Below are 17,709 nucleotides of genomic sequence, written 5' to 3' on the forward strand. Positions count from 1 at the left end.
AATAAGTACAAATACGCTTATTTACTAAACTAAGTAGTCTGTCTCATAGGTATGAAAATCAGATCGACAGAGTGAATATCAAAGTAACAAAAAATAAAAAATACACTGAAAAACCAATCACTTGACGTCATCGAATTACTTTAAGAAACTGTGACTGGTATAAATGAATACAGTATAATAAACCTTTCCTAAGATAATTATTAGTTAACTTGAATTTATAACTTTTTGCGAACTGTTGAAAAAAGAGAAAATTGAATTACCTTTCAACATATTCTGATTCATGGCCGTTGGCATTTTGCAGAACTTTGAAACATTCAACATCTAAAAGACCCACCACAGTCAGAATAGATGCTTTGATACGGTACGGTTCATGCTATTATTTTTGAGGGATTAAGGAAAATAATAACAATCGAATACATGTAATGAAATCATTTCAGAGTTTTCGTCGCAGAATGAATATTTTATTCGGTACTTTATCTTAGGCTGGGTCACAAATTCGGAAATCATAACATTCATAGTTTTAAGCACTACACGAACTTAGATTCGAGTTAGAATTATATGATTCACACTAATTCAAAATGTAACCAATTTCAGCTGTAGCTCGTGTGAAATCGACATCGTTGGGACTCGGATAGATATTGATTAGTATCAATGGATGATGATGGCAGTGTACATAAAAGTAACTGTAGCTTACAAATGTGGATCAATAGACTTTTAAATTGCGAGATGTTGTAAGTCTGAAAGGTCCTCCGTTTAGTCTTGTGTGTGAAAAAGTGTTTGTTACTGAAAAGTCCCAAAGTATGACGAAGAAGTATAGTATTTCGCTGTTTTCGATAGTTTCTCAGCTAGTGTCAGTGTATAATGGTGGCGCAGTGGGGCTAGGATGTTGGTTTTTAGCCAATAAGTCACTCTTTCGAACACAGCTCTATCTACCTTAATTAGAACAACCAGGTAGTATCGCTAGCCCCACATTTAGAGCGTAGCTCAAAGCCAAATATATGAATCTGTACCTGTACCCTGTAACAATTTTTTAAATTTAAAACGGTCTAACAAATACGAAGTTAAATTACCCTCATTTACTTTGATTAATATACTTAGCAATACTGTATTCTAATTTCTAATAAATTTACCCATCCTAAAGTTCAATAAGAGAATCTCTAAAGCAGAGCTACATCGTATAAACAAAAAAATGTTGGTATAATTTTAACTGATTCAGTCAATGTTTCTAAAAAGCAATTCAGAAGAGACGGGTCAGTTTATTACATGACACAATGGTGTGAAAATACGCTATATAGAACTTTATCTATTAGTCCATTAAGACTCCTTGATTGGGGTCCCAGAAATGGCGAAACTTAGTGGCTAGAGATTTTGCCAGACAAGGCTCAGAATGGAAGCCAATGGCAGTCCTGTTGTGATTTTCTAGTACTTTCTTCATAAAAGCGATGTGAATTTACCTGAACGAAAAGAAAAGCCTTTCTTGGTTGTATTTTAGACTTGTAGAAAGTAATTACCTAGACTATTGAACACAGTCATAGCTCGGCCAAAGTCAAAACAAGTTTGATAAACTTCGTCTGTTAAGAACAATAACTGCAGCACAGAAAAAAAGTGATTCAGCAAAAATTAATATCGTTTATGACAAGCATGGGAGATTGTGATCGGTGACTAAACAATGCATAGTCAGACAAGGTCGAACAGAGTCAATGTGGTAGTGGGCATTTAACTCTGCCATTATTGGTGGATTTGTTTATCGACCACCCCTTACAAAACTGGACAATATTTTCTATTATATAATGATTATCGTTAGTTTCATTTTTTTATTTTTGGTTGTAATTCCCTCCTGTTTTTACCTTATTTCTTTAGAATTTCATATCCTTATTTGTTTGGCGCATAATAGATTTCGGGGTATTAAATAAAAAATTTCAGAAAAAAATCGACTTTCATATTAGAACTTTAAAGTTTAGATGTTGTAAATACAATTAAACAAAATACATCAAAACGTACCTCAAATGATTCATCATCATTAGAATCTAATGCAATCAATTGAATATTTACTTCATTTAACAGATCAAATAAACGATCGAATGCATTAAGAGTTCTAAAAATTCAGAAGAAAAGTAGGCGTATATGAACAAACAAGAAATGAAGACAATTAATTTGTTCAAATTATTGTTGCTTATTTAATCAACACAGTTTTATAAACAGGGAAGGGAATCTATCTTTACATAATGACGACATTCAAGAATCGGCACATAAATAACTTTGATTTGATTGATAGTCTATTAATGGTAGGAGTCTTTATGAATGTCTCTCAAACTATTGCTAGTCAATATTTAAAAGGTACTAAACTTATTGCGGAAAACAGCAAGTTAGCAGTCGGGTTAATCAGTTCTGTTCAAAATTCTTAAGTTACAAATTCTGTTAAATTCATCATAATCTAGCTTGTTGATTTGGATATGTCAGGTGGAAATGATCTGTGATTGGTTAGTGGGCAGACAGACAAGAACTAAGCATACAGACTATTGTTAAAAGACGGATTTCACTGTATGGTGCTATACTTTACTCTGGATTTTACAATGTATTAATATAGTTATTTCAGCTCATGATATCTTGTTTTCAGTGGCTAATCGCAATTGTATATTTATGTATCACACAATTCGGTGTAGAGGTCTTGTAGAGCAAACTATTGGGCAGAAAGTACGATTATTTAGTGAAACTACAAAATGTTGGTGCAATATGTACACCTAGTTATCAGTCATCCCTTTGAATCATGTTGTGTATTTTGTAATCTAAGTTGGTTTTAGACTGTTTTTTCCTTTCATTTCCGAACTAATTGTTCTGCATACACCGTGCTTTTTGATCTCCTAGAACTCTTCACTTCGGCCGTCAACTGTAGCAACCTCCACGCGACTTTCTGCCGCATACTACGCATAAAGTCTTCTAAGTAAACTTCACTGTAGTCTAATCGTCTAGTGCGTCAAGTTGTAGTATCCCGCATGGCGCATCGATCGAGTGATTAATTTACTATCTAGTCTAGTGTTATTGTATTACCGTATTACACAACGGATTTTTAGGCGAAATAATCTTTAGTAACAAATTTCTAGTATCAATGCTTTTTAAGTTGAAGTAAAAGGTTTCTAACGAACAAATTTTGGATTTGACCTTACATCATTCATCTACTTTGCTGTGAGCAGCTGAATAGTGACAAATTATGAACTTTCACAAAATGCGCGGATGAAAGAGCTGAATAAATTAGCTTGTACTCAGTAATTAATTCACAGTTGTATTATAAACCCATAAAAACTATTCAAATAGCGTCTTTATCTTATTGTGCTAACAAAAAATAGACTGAAAGCATACCGGTCGAATAAGCTGGAGTTCATACAATCATGCTTTTTGTCATAATCGAACAGTACGCTAACAAAAGCGAATAGTACTTTAGCGTGTAAGCCATGAGATAGATTACACTCCTCTGCAAAGAAAGCAAATGAAAAGAAATATGGAGAACAGTGGTTTTAACATGAAAAAAAACAAAGACAACAATGTAAGTGTTAAATCTAACTAAATTAAACATTAAGTGCAATATTATGTGTGAAAAAGTTTGTATCTTAGAGGAAAGTCAGATGAGAATAAAATTAGTTTTCTTTTTATTATCATTTCGTAAGTGTTAAGCCGAAAGAGAGAACTATATTTTGGTTCACCAAGAACCACAATCATTACTTTAATCCAGAAATGATATACAATTCGAATCGTTTCTGATAAGAGTATGATTTCATACTGGTGATCGATTGACCTCTTCTGTGTGTGTTTATACATTGTCTATATCAATGTGTTTGGTGACCGTCAATCCCGATATTTTCGAATAACTCCAAAATTAAAGGACAAAAGGACTTTAAGATTTTTTTTAAAGCCTTTTTACGTTTATTGGCATGACTTTACAGTAAAAAGACTGCAAAACATTATTACAGACTTGCTAATTACTAGTAAATTTGAATGCATAGCAAATGTTTTCAATGCAGTAGTATTATGCATAGAATTTCATAAAACTGAAAAAAAAAACTTTTTAAATACCTCTTCGGGAGAATAAAATAGACTTACACATTTTATACAATAGACTGACTACATGAAAAACATAAATCAACTACAACACTATTGATGATTGTTAGAGTCATAGTGTTGTTGATACTTTGGGTTGAAAATTGTTGAGAAACCTAGACTAATAATAATATAAACATCATAACTGTTGAAGAGTTCCAGAAAACTCCTCGAAGAAAGCCAAGAAAGGCTCTGAAAACACGGAGAAACACCTTACCCAATCAGCGTTCACTAGAAGTTTTGCCAGAAACATCTAGAAGTTGGAAATTCACATTTCGAGTTTCTGATTGGATTATTACTATACTGCTATTATGTTCGGTAGCATTCTAGAATTTTCGGGAAAACTCAAGGACATCTAAAATATTATAAAAACCCTATATTTTCTGTAAAGAAATGAACCTTCGGAGTAAAGTTTTTCTTGCATATTTTGAGCCTTTTCTCTCGTGTTCAAGTCGCTGTGTAGTTCTAGTTTGGGGGTTACTAGAAGAGCTTAGAAACCGAATATAGTGTTCAATTAGCAAGACTTATCAATAACCATTAAGCTATTTAATGATTATATGAGCTCAGTAGCTCGGTGGATGATAAGTTAGTATATGAACTGAGAGGCACTAGGCTTGAGTTTCAATGTGAACATTGGCACTAGGATCTAAATATATCCAACTGACAATCACCGGCTAGATTCTAACAATAAATACAATCTATCTATTCTAACCATACTAACTACTGCATGTCAATGGGAAACTCACTACCGGTTGTTTTTGAAGAAAAATGTATGGTGAAAAAACAACCTGTCTAAAGACTTACTAATTTTTTCTTCAACTTGCATAAGTAACACAATTTGATCACTGGTACTTGCACCTTTTTTACCACGACTTGCCAAAATTTCTGTCATTTTCTTAACTACAACATCAAAATTAATTTCTTGTCCTTTTTCAAAGGCTTGAACTTGAATTTCCGGTCGTCCGTAAGAATCAATTGTAGTCCATGTTCCATCTTCTATATCAGATGAAGCTCTTAATTGTTTTTTAGTTGATCGATCTTTTGCAATTTTCTTAATTTTCGTTTTATCCTAATAAATAATAAGCAGGATAATTCTTAGAGTATCAGTGATGTGATACAATTCAACAAGATTATCGCAAATTAAAATAAAAAATTAGGTTTGAAACAAAGAGTTCCGTGATTCCAGTCAATATATTACCGAACTGACTGATATAATTAATTTCACTTAAAGCAATCGAATTAAATAAACACCCACAATTTGTTTTCATTTACCACGGGTGTAACTAATCAAACATATAGTGGTTCAATTAATGACATTAAGTAACACTGAGTTATTCATCATAACAGTACTATTGGAAAGAGTAGGTTCTTCAGAAGAAAAACGTCCTTAAATTAAGTTATTAGAGTTCGTAATGCTACGCCAGTGTTTATGATCAATGGCCTATTTGACTATCTAATAGCATACGTAGTAACCTAAAGAATATAACCAGGTTCGTTCATATGTATATTTTGCCTGATTCACACTTCAAATAATCACAATGTATGCATATTAGTTGCAAATAAATGAACACTTGATATACGTATTGTGCGCTCTCATGACTTTCTGTGATCACATCGTATATGATTCTTTGGTATCAAATTAATTTGCCTAAGACCACGACATGTAATGCCAGCAACTTATGAATCATATAAATTACAACATTAAAAACCAAAACTCCAATAAAAAGGATAAATGTATTGAAAGGGTATTTAAAATATCTACTTGAAACCGTCGTCTTACCTTTTTATCATCCGAAGTACTTTTTAAAAAGTATACCGAAGGATCTTTACAACGATCCAAATTGATATCAATACTGCTAGTACTTGAACTATCATCATCAGAAAAATCATCACTATCACTATCATCCATATCATCGTCATCATCCTCTGAATCAGATGCAATCGACTTTCGTGTTGATTTCTTGACAGTGGAAGTAGGTAAAGTCCCAGGAACCTAGTAAAGAGAAAATGATAGCAGCAAATAAAACAAAATAGGCAACCTGATACGATCTGAGTGCTTAGAACACTGAATCATTGATTTACAATGATAGTTTGGGAAAAAACTGAAAATATACTTGCCTTTATCGGTGAAGGAGCTGTTTCCTGTTCATCAGCTTCGGTATCTGAAGCATAAAAATAAGTGAACTACGTCAAAAAAACGATGAAAATACCAGAAATCCCAGGTTCTTCATCTACATAATTTTCTGAATTCTGAACATATATAGCATGAGTTTTATAATAAATAAACCTACTTCACGAAAGTCGCGAATATTTGCTTCAAATAGTCGTGTATATTTCTTCACACGTTGTTTTAACGTGGCAAGTGATTTAACTGCACTCTTGTTCATCTCTTTTTTCTTTTCCCACGAATCGTTAACAAAATCTTCAAGCTCTGCTATACAGCGAACATAAAACGGTGGCACTCCATCGAAATCATTCATTTGAACAGATTTCTCGTACACTTTTACCAAGTTTTGGAAATCTGTATTCATTTAGATCAAAAAGCGTTTAAGTAAATCATTCTTTTTATATACCAATGATTACATTTGACATATCCTTAATTTTCTTATGATTGTTCAAGTTCTTTATTATACTTTGCATTTCCTCACATCTGTGAATCGGTTCACATTAAAAACAACTAGTGTATTGACATACCGTTTATTCCGACCACTTTTAACAATACGTTTAATATCTTCTTCATCACTAGACAAATGTAAAGGGCGTGATTCGATGCGTCTAACTGGCTCCTCTTCCCGATCACTATCAGAAGAACTGAATATATCTGCATACATTGTTCAAACTACATACATAGGGAGTAGAAAAATAGTGTAAATAATTTGACTAAGTAATAAGTTAGTGAGTAAAATTCGAACAGAATAAAACTAAAAGCCAATAATCCAGTTCAGTATCATGTATGGTGTTGAGTCACACCTATTGTCACTTGTTCGCAGTCTAACCAACATAAAATAAAGTGAGTCCTATTAAAATACTATCCGAAATCCTACAAAGTACTAGGGATCGATACTAATTCGTTGTAAACGAATTAAAAGTACAGTTATTTTGCTAGCAACGACACAAGAACTTGAGTAGAACTTTTACCATTCAAGTATAACAAGCACACTGATTAACGTCTAAAGCTACGTCCAGGCAACCGTTAGTTTATAATAAGTACCGACTTCAGGTACAAAGAGAGCCATTATTTGACCCGGGGACTTGTAGCATCTAGATAAAGGGGGGAGTATAATCCACAGTGCTATCAGTCCTTGATGAACATTGTCAAGATTTAACCGTCGCTGCTCCTTGACCTCAACTCTGCGACTGACTCGGTTCACCATCTGGACCAAAGATTATATCAACCTGTTGGAGGTTCTGTATCCAAACACTTTTGGTTGTATCAGATCATATGGTAAATTGACATTTGAGTTGGTTTTGTCGGCTATTGTTCATCGGTTTTATTACCTATTCTTTCATTTAATAGTTACCATAGATATCCCCCTTTCTCACTCTTATGGTCTGCTTTCAAACCATCGAAAAATGGCAGTAATGTTTGGAGCCGAAAAACCTCTTTTTAACCACAAAACTGACTAGACAAAAATGTTCGGAATGTGTTTAAATGAAAAAAAGTAAATCTAGTAAAGTGACTTTATACTGATTTCGACAAAGGGATCAAAAAAGTTAATGGCGTTAACCAACGTTTGTCATGAGAGCATAATCAGCGCTGGTAAACTAGTGGTAGACTAAATGTAAAACAATTAGTCCCTTTGATAAATTTCGATAATGCAACAAGACGAAGTTTATCAGAATTATGTGATATATTTGCGCAATACATTTCGAACAATCTGATTACACATATACTTGTTAAGAACATTTATATATATAAATTAAAAAGTCAACTATACAGGTTAAAGGTAAGCCATAACAAAGAAAAAAATATAATATTAAAGTACACAAAAACAAATGTGATTACCACTCTCGATAATAAATCAGTATTACTAGGGTAGATTAAGTGTAAGGGCAAATTGTTCTTGAACACATAAAGGTGGTTTCAATTTCCGTATAGCCAAAGCTTCAATAAACCTTAGTATACGCCCTTGAAGGCTTTTGTATAACACTACGAGTGTTGACTTGATGTCAACATTATGATCAGTCTCAATCAAATGTTTTGTAATGGATGATGATGTCTGTCTATCCTGTGATCTTATTTGACCATTGGAATCCAAATTTTGGGGTAGGTAAGAATATCGACCAGATATAAAAAGGTGAGTTTAGTGTGCAGCAACTCGTTTTGTAGTCTATAACAGTAAAATGCGGGCAGTCAATATAGGAAATGTGTGAGTTTCTGTACTCCATTGCAGAAAATTTCGAAGTATTACTCGCGAATGGTGGAACCTTGAAGAGAATAATCATGAGGTTAATATAAGGTACTAGGTAGAAGCGATAAAGTGGTTATTAGCCAAGGCTGTGCAGACAAGAGCTACATGTTTAGCGACCGTCTGATTATATGCGTAAAGTTGGCTGACAAAGGGATGAGTAAATCACTGCTTCATATTATTTCACAAAGTCACTTGATGCCAGTATGAAGCATCAATATGTTTAGAATACCTCACCAGGATTCGCATGTTAATCATAATTGGCGTTTGAATACCTTTAGGTTAGTAGTCAGTCAGCTACAATGTAGGACCAGGCACATATGTGCATCGGTCCACGTTGCCATACCGCATCAGCACAACAAGATGAACACCGGATTCATAGCAGTGGTTAGATCAAAGGTAGTAATATGTAAGAGAAAGATTGCATATAGAGATATAGTACAAGAAGAAAGAATTGGTTCGTAGAAAGAAAGATATGAAGCGATTTTAATCTCTTAGTTTAAGGGAAGACAGCGAGTGTATACACCGACGCCATTGTGATCGATTCTGAGCCGTGTCACCAAGAGTCTCCAACCATTGTTACGATAGTCACGCGGACCCCAACCAAGTAGTCCGCATCTACCAACATGGCTCAGACTAGAAGTTAATGTCTTCAAGCACTGATGCCACGTTTTGGTTTGGCCGCCCCTAACTTTCTTCCAACCATCTCCAATACCGGATAGCATTGCACGTCGTGGTAATCGGTATTCAGGCATACGTAACACGTGGCCCAACCATCTCAGTCGATGAAGATTCGTAACCTCATCAACTGATTTACCATCATTCCCCAATACCCTGCGTCTAACCTCACTATTACTTACCCGGTGATCCCAGCAGACGCCAGAAATATTTCTAAGGCATCTGTGGTCAAATACTAATAGCATACGAGTGTCTTCTACTCTTAATGTCCATGTTTCGCTGCCATAAATTAAAACAGAACGGACTGCCGCGCAGTATACTCGTCCTTTTATTGATAGACGGATATCTCGCCTTCGCCATAGGTGACGCAAGTTGGCAAAAGCCAATCCAGCTTTTCGAATCCGTGCCGAGATTTCGTCCGATACCAACCCATTAGGGCTGATCAGACTTACAAGATAAGTGAAGTTGTCAACGCGTTCGACTACTTCACTCCCTATTCTTAGTTCAGGTGTTAACGCAGACCAGTCCTGAAGCAACAACTTGCATTTCGAGGGAGGGAAGCGCATTCCAAACATTCTGGCATTGTTGCTCAGTGCTACCAGAAGACTCTGCATTTTGTCAGCGTCTTCACCAAACAGGACTATGTCATCTGCGTATTCTAAGTCGATAAATGGACCTCCTGGTAGGAGATCAATACCCGAGAATTCAGTCGACGAGAAAGTTATTTCCATCAGTTTAGGTTACTAGTATTCGATCATAGGTGTCTTCGAAACATTGCTCGTATATCATGGGACCATCGAGTAAGTAACACAGTTGTTAGGAAACGGGTACTAGGTAATGATGGCAAATCAATTGATGAAGTAGTGAAACTTCATCAGTTGAGATGGCTGGGACACGTGTTACGTATGCCCAACGACCGACTACCTCGACGTGCTATGTTCAGTGGTATAGGAGTAGGTTGGAAGAAAGCTAGGGGCGGCCAAACCAAAACATGGCACAAGTCCATGAAGTCACTGACAAGTGGACTGAATCATGTTGGTAGGTGTAGACTACCTGGTTGGGGACCGCGAGATGATAGCAACCGATGGTTAGAGACTCTGAATGACATGGCTCAAAATCGTTTGCAATGACACAGGTGCATCCACTTTTTGTGTTCTCCCAAATTCTAATCTCCTGAATCCTCCTTGTCTCTTTTTTCTCTTTCCAAATTTATTTCACTGAATTATACTCTTTAAATAACATCTCCAAACCCTAATCTCCCCGATTACTGCTTATACTCTTATTACCTCTACCACTACGAGATTTGAATCGACAACTGCATCTCTGTGCTGATGTGGTGTGGCAACTCGAACTGATGTACGTACGTACGAAGTTCTACGTTGTTACTGACTGACTGATACCTTTAGTGAAATGGTACCAAAACCATTAGCAACGATTCAGTTACGTTTACTTTTTGTCTTCCTTTAATGCTTGAGTTTTCACTCCACATTTCCTTTAAGCTCAATTACTTCCTGGTTTTTCAATGCCGTTAATATCATTTCTATCACTTTCTTTTTAATCTCGTCAGTTTTTTCTCACTGAGGTGTGGTGTGCCGGATTGTACTAATATACTGGTATCAGGCCACATATTGCCTTTGATTGAATAAAGTATTCAGAAAAATGTTGAATTCTGATAGCTGGAATTCAATTACTTAGACCATTGGGGTTATTCAGGAGGGATTATAGAAGACATCGAGATACGAAGTTGATTAAAGTGGGACCGAACCCCTGTAACTTAATAACAAATCAATTTTATTGAGACCACGAACCGACCTAAGTTGGACAATAGTTGTCTAACCAATCGTGCTTTTAGTACAGTATTTCAATATTTATCAACTTTTCTACGTTAGAGATTACTTGTTATTTGGATTAGATGATTTCACATAGAAAGCTTATGGTATCCCTCTCGAAATGCTCACACGGCCACGTGTGTACAGCTACTGTTAGAGAAGTCCTATGCTCTTCGTTCTCGCGGTGGGGGTATTGTTTAACGAAATTGAGATGACTAAAAGAGAATGTCTGGAGCCTTAACCGGTTTGGTGGGCACAGAGAGTCCACCTAGAGGGGGTTGGAAAACCCTGATTCCAAACCAATGGTGCGCAAGGGCTCCAGGATTTTGAGGGAACAAATGGCGTATGAATATATTGTTGGTCATCGGCTACCGTGGGACTGCACTTCCTAACGTTGTTCCATTGCCTTGTGGATTAGACCTCTACGTCAAAGGCTCGGGGAGTTGCCTTCTAAGATAACCACCTGCTTCAGTTTTGGCGCCCAGGCAATATTACAGCTATCATAAAAAGCGAATCATTTGTGTACGCATATCTGTTTGGTGCCTCCTTGTACTGTGTATGTATTTAGAAGACTGCCGCTAGTTCTGGAGTACATGTTTAGACTCTGATCATGCTCTAATACGAGCACGCATTAGCTTGCACCTCACTGGACGCAGAAGAACTACATTAAGACCCATTAGAGTTGAGCTCGGTGACGAGAAAGCCAAAAGACAATGATAGTTTTTTCTTGACTTGAAAGCAGTATTGGATTCTGTAGACAAAGAGGTTCTGTGGCAGTGTCTGTCATTGAAAGTTGTACCTCAGAAGTACATCAACATTGTGAAGGCTCTTTACTCGAACACTACTAGTGGAGTAAGGGCTTATGGAGAACTGTCATCTGATTTTGCAACCTTAAGTGCTGTCCGGCAAGGCTGTCCACTATCTCCATTTCCGTTTGATTTCATCATAAACCTACTGATAGAAATAACGTCCTCATCGATTGGATTTTCAGGGACTGATCTTCCAGGAGGTCCAATTATCGACTTAGAATACGCAGATGACATAGTCTTGTTTGGTGAAGACGCTGATAAAATGCCGTCTTTTTGTAGCACTAAGCAACAATGCCAGGATGGTTGATGTGCGTTTCTCTACCTCTAAATGCAAACCGTTGCTTCGGGACTTACCTATGTCAACACCTGAAGTAGTTGAATGCGTCGACATCTGATCAGCCCCAACGGGTTGGTTTCTGACGAAATCTCTGCACGGATTCAAAAAGCTCATCTGGTTTTTACCAACTCATGTCATTTATGTGGAAGGCGAGGTATCGGACTATCAATAAAAGGACGAGCATACTGCGCAGCAGTTCGTTCTGTTCTACTTTACGGCTGCGAAACGTGGCTATTAAGGATAGACAATACTCGTAAGTTACTAGTATTTGATCACAGATGTCTTATAAACATTGCCAGCACCTGCTGTGATCACCGGATAAGTAGTGGTGTGGTTAGACACTGTATGAGGGAATGATGGTAAACCAGTTGGTGAGGTTGTGAATCTACATCGACTGAGATGGTTGGACCACACATGCCCAACTACCAAATACCGCGGCGCGCAATGCTGACTAGTGTTGAAGACGGTTGGAAGAAACTTCAGTCAGTCAGTCAACAACGTAGAACTTCGTACGCATGTACATCAGCTTGAGTTGCCATACCAAGTTAGCATACAGATACAACTATCGATTCAAATCCCATAGTGGTAGACGCAGTAAGAGTATAAGCAGTAATCGGGAACATTAGGGTTTGAAGATGTTATTTAAGGAGTGTAATCTAGTAGGAGATAGGGACGGTCAAACCAAAACGTGGCATTCGGCCATTGAAGTCACTAACTTCTGGTATGAGCCATGTTGGTAGGTGAAACCAATTGATTAGAGTCCGCGCGACTATCGTAACCAATGGTTGGAGACTCTGGATGACGGCTCAGGAATGATCACAATGACGTTGGTGTTTGCACCGACTTCCCTAAAATCGTGAGACTGGAATAGCTTTATACCTTTCTTTTAATGGTAGTCTAGCCTAGATTGACTCATAAATCCAACTTTAAAACTATGTAAAAAGGTGTTTGTCAAGCCACTTTTTGACTAATTCTGGCTTGTACTGGGGAGACCTGATAAGATATCATTGGAATCGTCCTACCTTTACTTATCAGCACTTTTAAAAATGAAAATTTTCAAAGATTGATAGTGTTTCAAACTTAGAAGACGAAGTAAATACGCATATACCATATGATAAATATTCAGTTTTGTTTGTCATTACGAGTTCTATATAGGAAGCGTAGACCTTATCACGCGTTTGTGCAGCCAGTGATTCCGTGAACTGATATTACCTCATGGTTAGACCAGTCTTGATGGGAATAAGACACAACTACACTAAATTTGGAAGTTATGAGTATAATAAAAAAGATAACAGGCAAGAGCAACCTAAAAAATACATCACACAAAAAGGAATAGTTTTCTTGTTACTATTTTATGAGGACTTATTGTTATGAAACCTCATTCATCCAGGTTTATTCAGTGTGTAAGGACCAAAATCTACCTCGTGGATGTACCGCGAAAACCGAAAGTGGTTGGCTTATTCTCCTTATGTCCAATGCTATTATGGTCCGAATCAGATGAAGAAATTTCTATCTGGTACTTTTGCTTTGTTTCATCTCAAACAATACAGCATTGACGCAGAGAGGAAAGTTGTATTACGGATCCACATTTTGCTTTGCTGCAATAGATGTACTGTATGTTTTATTGAGTGCTTCTTTGAAACTCGAACTGTCGCACCTTTTAGTTTCTACCTCTCATCCTTTGATTTTTGAACACTCATGCAGCTGACTTAGACTGGATGGATCTTGCATGCTTGAAAAGTACTTCTCAATCATTTCAAGCGTTTGGTCATTTATCATTTTTGTTTCAAATTATCATCCAATTAGGCCTTAGCAATACTAGTAGATAAGTGGATTATTTAGCTGATTCCAATGAGTTTGAAATTACTACAAATACAAAAAACTAAAACTCTCAATAAAAACCGAAAAATTGTATGTGAACTGTTCAGTAATTGCGTTTCTTTCTATATTTGTGTCATATTTTGCAAATGTTGACATCAAACATAAGTGAGGGCATATCAGGTGAAAATTTATCACCAAGGAATTTGGAAACTGTAATCAAGTCGCCTCTAGTTCTACGTGACAACGGGAAAATTTTTAGTTTGGCCAGTCGAGCATCATACGGGAGCTTCGCTATTCTGGTAATCAGCTTGGTTGCTGTTCTCTGAACCTCTCCCAAAAGCACACTTTTTTTAAGCAAGGGCTATCCACTTATATGCACTACCCAAGTTTAGGACTCACGAACACTGCGTGCAAGTTCAAAAAGGCTTTGGCGTCGACATGACTGAAACCCTGCGTACTGACCATAAAGTTCTAAAACATTTGGCGGCTATTGCACGGCAGTGTGCAGTAGTCTTTATTCTTGGCAAACGATGACCCCTTAGTTATTGTGTATCTAGAAAATAGGTAGCTCAGTGTTATTCATCATAGATGCATCTGTACCTTGATGATCAGTATGCATCACAATACACTGAAGTATCTATCGGCATCTGCCAGGTTGGAGACCATTCATAAATAATTTCCTCAGGTCATTTCGGAGTTCTAAGCTATCACCTTTACTTCTTATAGCTCTCCATGTATTGATATAGTCAGCATATAGCAAGACCGATGATGATAGGAGGAAGGTCATGTACAAACAGGAAGAATAACACTGGCCCCAAAACTATACCCTGGAGCGCTCCACAAATAAGCACATTTTCCCAGCTAGACAACTTGGAATTCACCTGTACTCTTTGTTGGTGCCCTACTAGGAAGTCTTTTTATTCACACCAATAGATTGCCTCCAACCCCGGCACTTCTTAACTTATATAACAGCCGGTTGTGCGGATCTTGGTCAAAAGCTTTGCTGAAGTCAATGTGGGCTACGTCTACAGGTAACTTTTGGTCCTTAAGAGCTCACCAGCTTTCACGAGCCACTAGTAAGTTAGTGAGACAAAAATAACATATTCTAAAACCATGCTGCTCCTCCGAAAGGATCCGGTTCTCATCGAGGTACTTAAACAGCTCCTTCCGGATAATCTTTTCTTAGATTTTAAAAACCACACTAGTTAGGCTAACGGGTCAGTAATTCTCAGGTTTATGTTTCGTAACTGTTTTGAAGACAGGACTTACTATGGAGTTCATTCACTCGGTCGAAGTGTCATTATCTAATGACTGAGTATTTGAATATTAGTTTATTCTGAAGACATCTGAAGCTTATCTTAATAAACGGGAATGTTGGAACTGCTAGCTATCACTTCACTGAACAAGAGCTTAATTACAACCAGGTTTCAGGTTGTATGATCAGTATAAGACTGAAGAAAGTGGAAAAAGGGTTCAGCAGGGTTAAAGTTACTAGATATATCGAAATAGAGAAAATCGTTTGGCATAAGCGTAAGAAAAGAACAGTCGCTGTGGTAAGATATTACTGACATCTGTTACTTTTCATGGAGCAAAGGTTGAGAGCAGACTTCTCCAATCGACTCTCCTCAGCTTTCCTTTCCAAATGTTGTCAGGCACTATTCATTCTTTAGATGTCTGCCTTCTATTCCCGGCACAACATGTTTTTCGTCTGTCTATTTTCCTCCTACCTTGAGGATTCTAAGCTTGGATGTGCTTCTGGATTCACTTTGATAACCTGTCACATCCACCTCTAGAGACTTTTCCCAATTTCCTTTTCAGCTGAAAGCTGACCTGTTCTTCAAAACCCTGTCAAGTGTTCTCTCTTAATCAAGTAGGTTAGCATATATTGGTGAATTTCATTTGACTTGTCGTTCAACAGTGTTTCAAAATGTCATGATCCTTGTGGAGTCCGATCCGTTAATAGCCAAGTTCGGAGTGTACTCAGTCATTCATGCGATTCAACAACACTCTGCTGAACACTTTCTGGTAGTGATAGCGGTGTGACGCCTCTGTAGTTCTCACATTTGCTCAGATCATTCTTGGTTATATTGGTGTGGTATCCTTCGTTCCACTTTGTCGGTTGCACAAGTTCTTCCCCCGAAATCTTCCTGGAAAGAACGTGGAGCACCTTCGCAATTACCTCAATGTCTGGCTTCAGTGCTTCAGTTAGTACGTTTTCATGCCTTAGTGCCTTCCTACTCTTGATTTGTATGATGGATCACCATCCTAATTTCCTGAATCGTCGGTGGAGTGAACGCTATAAGAGTGTCTGCGTGTGCTGCTTCAATTCGCAGTGGGCTTTGTGTGGCTAGTCTATTCAGGAGCTCTTCAATGCACTCTGCCCACAAGTCCCGCTGCTCTTTAGTCTCAGGGATTGGGTTGCATTCTTTATTCTTCTCTAGTGGTTCTGGTTTACCCATTTACCTTCATAGGTTTTTCGTTGAAGTATGTAGTGGTTTCACATTTTGTCCTCTTGCAGTTTTCTCTGTCCTGCATGCCACCAGATTTATTGCCATTCTCGAACCCAGATGGAGGACAAGTGTCAAATTTGAGGTTGAAAACACTATCCCGTTGAAAACAACCTTGATAAAAAATGCCGACCTGAGAGGTCATTTAAATGACATAAACTTTGCTGTAGGAGTTGTGACGTATCATAGTGAAGTACAAAATGCGGTAACACGTGAAAGACGAGCACAAAACATGTATATGAGTTTCTTCAATCTTTAACGTAACATCATATTTTGCATGAAGCCTCGTGTGCCTTCTTACTCCCCATTCCAAACAGACAGACAATTCACTTAAGCTATGGATGCTGTCTAACTAAGGTCGGTAATAAGAAACTCATATCATCCTGAATTACCGTGAGTTCCTTCTGATTCATGCTCTACTAGTTTAAAAACACTTTAACATTCCGATTTTATTAGGATTCGGATGTTCTATTTTCCCACTTTCAATCTCCACATAGTTTATGCCATTGGTCAACTTCATATCAGTGTGATATATTAATTGAAACATACAATACAAATTCTTTAGCCGTCCGATTAGTTTGTAACGTAGAACTGATAGAGTCAGTGCATTTCGACAAGGTGTGAAACAAAGAGCATAGATTAGAGCAATACTCATATGTACCACAAAAGTAAGAGGGATGTTAACGTTTCTGATCAACAAACCTTATGGTGGTGAGATTGTAACAGCTTAGGTTGGTTGGTTAAGAGTTCACCTCAAACAACTAAGCATATGTCAAAGCAGCATAGTTCAAGTATTCATTCACTTCCTTATTCTGTATATGCGTTATATTTCCTATTATCTTATATTGAATGTTGAGGGGCTTTGTTTGTCTGAACAAATAATCCCACGCTCCACTGTGACCGCGCGAAGATCTAAATAAAGACCTATTCACTACTTGTCTGGTTTCTTCTATCACTAGCACGAGGGTTGCCTAGAGGCACGAAAAGATAACCTTAATCCACTCATGTCTGCAGGGTAGAACACTGTTAACTTACGGCTCCCTATGGTCTAACGAGATATAACTAAAAATGGTAATAATGGTAATTTCTTATGCCGAATACCTCTTGGCTCACGTTTGTAACGTTGAATCGGTTTCACTTCCTACCGAGAAATCTCACGACAGGCTAAACTGAACACATAGCTAAATAGGAGTCCTTTCATGGCTCCATAAAAGCTATGATAATAAA

The sequence above is a fragment of the Schistosoma haematobium genome, chromosome 3, assembly GCF_000699445.3.
Source record: "Schistosoma haematobium chromosome 3, whole genome shotgun sequence".
In the NCBI taxonomy this organism is placed as follows: Eukaryota; Metazoa; Platyhelminthes; class Trematoda; order Strigeidida; family Schistosomatidae; genus Schistosoma; species Schistosoma haematobium.